The sequence below is a fragment of the Nuphar pumila genome, chromosome 8 (assembly GCF_984573655.1).
Source record: "Nuphar pumila chromosome 8, dmNupPumi1.hap1.1, whole genome shotgun sequence".
Lineage (NCBI taxonomy): Eukaryota > Viridiplantae > Streptophyta > Magnoliopsida > Nymphaeales > Nymphaeaceae > Nuphar > Nuphar pumila.
Window position 1 is genome coordinate 79,898,371 of NC_143256.1, and position 5,660 is coordinate 79,904,030.

Sequence of the window (5,660 nt, forward strand, 5' to 3'; positions counted from 1 at the left end):
GAACTTAGTCACTATAGAAAGAAGATCATTTGATTTTTTTTTCAAACTTGATATTTCTTCTTGTAAAATATTGGTTCTAATTCAAATTTCTTTTATCTCATATGCTTGACAAGAGTTTTCCTTCTTAAGATTTTCTATCTCTTGAAGTAACACTTTGTTTTGAAAGTCAAGAGTTGAATTTTCAGTTTTTAACTCTTTGTTTTTAGAACCTAGACTCTTAAATTGAGCATATAAATCATTAAAAGCTTATAATAAATCATCATACTCAAATTGACTTATCGAGTCTTATTGTGCTACAAAGCACATGTTGGTGACTTCTTCATTAGATTCTTTATCGGAAGAGGAGTCACTATCATCCCAACTTGCTTGAAATGCCTTTTTCTTCTTGAATTAGTTATTAGTCTTGATTTTGAGAAAAGGACAATCTTTCTTGATGTATCTTGTCTTTTTGCAGTTAAAGCACTTGACTTCATTAGGATTAGAAGAATCGGTTTTATTTACCTTCCTTTGAAATCTTCCCTTTTTTATGAATCTTTTGAATTGCCTAGTGATGAGGGCAATATCTTCATCTTCTTCTGAATCTTCAGAGTCAGAAGTGACCTTGAAAGCATGAGATTTCTTCTTGGGTTCTTCTTCTTATCTATCATGAAGTTGGACTTCATATGCCATTAAGTTACCAACCAAATCTTCAAGAGAAAGGGTATTTAAATCATTTGCTTCCTCTATTGTAGTGGTTTTTGTCTCCCATTCAGGAGTTAAACACCTTAGAATTTTTCTGATTAAATCCACTTGTGAATATTCTTTTCCAAGGGATTTTAGAGTGTTAGTGATATCTGTCATTCTTGTTACCATGTCCGATATAGACTCATTTTGCTTCATTTTAAACAATTCAAATTTATAAACTAAAGAAGCAATCTTAGATTCATTTACCTTTGACGTACCTTCATGAGTAATGAGAAGAGTATGCCAAATTTTTTTTATTGTGGAACATTGAGAGATGTGATTTAACTCTACCTTGTCAATGGCACAATACAGTGCATTCATAGCTTTGGCATTGAGTGAAGCAGTCTTCTTTTCTTCATTGGTCCATAGGTTGAAATCAGTTGATGGTGTTTGGTACTTTTCTGAAACAACTCTCCAAATTTTGAGATCCATGGATTGTAGGAATATTGTCATTCTTACTTTCTAATATCCATAGTTTGTTTCGTCGAAGAGAGAAGGACGAACAGAGGAGCATCCTTCTTTGTGTTGAGATGATGTTGTTGTCATGCTAGATAATGGTTAGATCAAAATATAGCAAACCCGCTCTGATACCAAATAAAAGTGTTGTAGGATCAAGACAACGAACACTAGAGGGGGGGTGAATAGTGCTTTTAAATAACGTCTTTGAAATTTTGAAGGATTTTAAGATTCTCAAAGCAATCACACAAAGAACACAAAAATTTATCTTGGTTCGGTCTTCCAAACCTACATTCACTCCCCAAGCAAAACTCGCTTGAGATTTCTTCTATCAACCTTGTGTAACCACAAGAACAAACAAACCAAATTTGGTCCCACTTTTAGTAACAAACCTACTAAAAGCAAACAACTCCTTTAAACCAAGGAGTCCTTTCCTTTTACAGAAAAATAAAATAATCAACTTACAATCAACCTATGAGCCTTTCTTATGAATGCAAATGGAATGCAATTGGCTTTTAAGGTTATTGAAATACTCAACTCACAAATTCACTATCTCTCAAAGGAATTTGAGTGAAAAACTGGAGTTAAAATATCAAGCGAGTCAGAAAACAAATACTTGAATGAATAGGAGTGAAAAGCAAAGAATTTGATCTTTGTAATTCAATGTAATTTGATATGATTCAATGTTTTTTAGTGTGGAATGCACTCATATTTATAGTTGAAAGAATTCATACGTTGAAGGTATGAAAGGGTGTCAAAATAGTCACTTTTGAATGATCAAATCGCTTGAAAAATGAAAAGATACACCTTTTAAAAGTTTCAAGGAAAACAACAAAATTAGTCGACTGGAACAGTAGTTAGTCAACTAAAATCAAATATTAGCAGACTGACAGTTACCGTCGATCGACTAATGTGTTTAACAGAGCCATTTGAAAATCTGAAGTTTGAAACTTAGTTGACTAAAGAAAAAGTTAGTTGACTCATAATATCATCAGTAGACTGAAAAACCTTTCAGTCGACTGCTGCTAATTTTTTTAAAAACAAACATTCTGTCTGGTCGACTGATAAAACCTTCAGTCGATTACTGCTAAATTTTCCAGAAAACAGATATTTTGTTCGGACGACTAAGAGTCGATTAGTCGACTAATTCAGAAAGTTTATTTTTTAGCTTAGAACAATTTGGCGCGAAAAAGTTGGTCGACTGGTGAGTCTGTTGGTCAACTAATAAACATGAAAAATTAAGTAAAGAGTTTTCTAAAATAATTTTCATGAAAGGTTCTTTTAGAAAAGTTTTTTTAAAGATTTTTTTAGGTGAAATGCAATCAAAATATGCACTCTAAGTAAGGCTCTTAAAAGAATCTAAGACATTTAATGAATTTTACATTTGCACACTAGTCTTCAAAGATTCTTTATTGAATTCTTCAATTTTTGTCATCTTTTTTTATTGCCTTAGCTGAAATGCAGTTGATTCACTTGTTCATCATCAAAACCTTGTACTTGAAGTATCGTGTACGGCTTCATTGTCATAACATATGCATCTACCTAAGTATGATGCTTATGCTAAATAAGAAATGCATATGCATATACCTAAGTGCAGATGTATATACTATTGAGATGGAAGGTGTATAGGTTGCTAAAATACCTATATTCCTGCGACTACAAGATCTATGACCAAATTTTAATGCATATGCATATGTATTTGCAGATAAAGAGTGCATATGCAGGCGACTAGGGGCAAGTGTAGGTTCAAAGTCTACTAGTAGTGATAATCTGACAAACTTCAGTGAGGTATTTGGGCAATAAGATACATCTAGAATACAAAGATTTGGGCATATAGGTGCAAATTGAATGGCCTACAACACATGGTAATGCGACTGAGTGGTATGCTGTGAATGTAAGTGCCTTTAGGTTGAACAAATGCAAAAAAAAAGTTCTGTTGTGGATTCATAGCAGATTCAGTGGCATACATGATACTAATATCTGGACACTAAGTGGTTCTGGCAGACCGATGCAGACCAAAGCTAATTGAGATACTTGCTATGAGTGATACACTGTGAACTTAACCAATGCCATGCCAATGATAATTAATATGCTTAGATACAGGTGTATAAATGAAGAATGACTAACTATGCTGAAGATAATATAGATAAAAATGTATGCAAATAAAATGATGAGGTAATGATACTATGCAAGTGGATGACATGTGAGTGCAAAGGCCGCAAAGGGTGCAAAGGTATTGTAGGGGTATGCAGGAAATGAGTAAAATGCACATATTGATGTGTAACATAGGGGAAATGATGTGTAGTGGATATGGGGAATGTGAGTGTAACGGTGTTGCAATGCCATGCACAGCAAATCAAAGGCCTAACTTCAAGCCAATCATGTATGCATTTTGCAGTAAATTGAAAATTCAGTGTCTGAATCGTGTTCCACAGTAACTCCAGACAACCCATTTGGATAATCTCATCCAACGGATAGTAATGATTATACAGCAAACCCGTATGTTTCCAGTGTAACACATTACAGTAACTTCAGCTAGCCTATCAAGGCACTTCCAGCCAACACATCAGGCCAATCCGATAGGCCATATTGAAGTAATTTTTTGAGGCATATCAAGATCTTGAAGGTGTAGAGAGTAACATGATTGTACACAGTGGAAATGTTTCACAGTGTGTTCATAGTGGGGGTGAGCTTAGGGAGTATGCCTACTGCGTGCATACACATAGTGAAGTATACTCAATGAATATGTACTCAATACGTATATGCACATAGTGTATGTGCACTCAGTATATGTGCACATAGTGTGTGTCTACACAGTGTGTGTGTGCATGGTGAAAACAAGTTTTAAGAAACGAAGTGACCATAGTGATATGCAGATAATGTTCAGGAGGTGTGATAAGATGTGACATTACAAACTTAATTTAATATGCACACGTAGGAATGCTTGCAGAAAACACTTACAGGAGATACTTGCAGAAACAGGGAAATTATTGTCAGCAGATATACTCCTCAAGCAAGACTGAAAAGACCTTATCAAAAACTCGAGCAGCTAAGGTACTGACAAATCTGATCGCATGTCCTAAAAGGGCATGCCATATGTATTTGTCATTTGATATAACTGATTTTTATCAGACTGCCAAAATCTCTTGTCTTCCGAGGATAAAAAACACAAAACCAACTCTAGAAGCATGTCTGGAATAGTCATGTCACCAAGACCAAGCATCATGAATTCCTTAGCATTACTACCAGGAACAATTCCACCCATCAAGTTCCTAGGAAAAACAATATTGACAAGCATCTCGAGTTTCTTGGCTATTAACTGCAGCCCTGGTGAATTTCAACTATCTGCAACTGTATGAACAGGATTTGAGGCCTGCTGGGTAGCGACAGACACCATGACATTTGTCTCCAAAGAACATCTCAGAAAAGAATACTCGAAAAATGTCATAAACAAACAGACGGACAAGAAACAGAACACAAACTTTAATATTAGACAGCCTAACATGGCTCACAAAAGCAATGCATGTTGAAATGCCCAAGACATTGTTCAGTAGCCAATGCCCAAGACATTGTTCAGTAGCCAATACCCAGAAATAAGCCAAGCATTAACTATACCCGAGCTTACTAAGACAGGTATCTCTTGGGTCCTTGTAAAAGAACCCGAACAACAATGAGATATGAAAATTGTGCCTTGAGATATAATACATATAGTAACAAGCAAAAGAAGAGTGAGACAGTAGAAGCAATTGCAATGAAAGTTGTAACCAAGTGTGAAACAAAAGAGAAGAGATAAAACATTAACAAGAGACTGCATGGACTAGCAAGTGGAATCATCAGCGCTTGCGGAAAGTAACTGGTGCCTCCAAAAATCATGGTTCCTCTCCATTTCTTTACCATAAGTCAATGTTCATTGAGCAGAGGCAAATGCAACAAGAACAACTATGAAGATAAGTGCTATTGAAGATGGTTCTGCTACTTTCCATAGTGGCTCCATGGTTGTGCGATAATAGCAAACAATGTAATAGATAAAGCAGATACTACGCTGTGGAATATAAATCGTGCAATGAGTGGAAGCAAGGCAACCGAGATAGGAGGGTTGTGGGAGCCATGACTATCATACCGAAAAATATATCACATAGGCGAGCCAGAGCAGCAATAGTATTCCACACAAGAGTTTTCCCCAGCAAGGGCCTAAGCACCAAGGCTATTGATATCAAGCCTTATCCAGTGGGGATGAGCGCCAACAGACTTGTAAGCATGTCAACAATCTTGAAACTAGTGAGCTTCAGCAAGAGGACAAAAACTAAAATCACAAAGATTATGACAAAGGATTGAATAGCTCGGTAACATATGTACTCCTTTGCAGCATACCTTTCTCTAGTATAGGACACAAACTATATAAACTGCAAGGACCACTATCACATAGATCCAGGAAATCAGGTACACTGATATATTAATGTTGATGAAAAAGATACCAATGC

General features: G+C 35.7%; 1 pseudogene; it reads right to left on the bottom strand.

Moving 5' to 3' along the window:
• Nucleotides 1-4,172: 4,172 nt before the first annotated feature.
• Nucleotides 4,173-5,173, bottom strand: LOC149829994 (signal peptide peptidase-like 1 pseudogene; annotated as a pseudogene).
• Between the last annotated feature and the right edge of the window lie 487 nt (nt 5,174-5,660).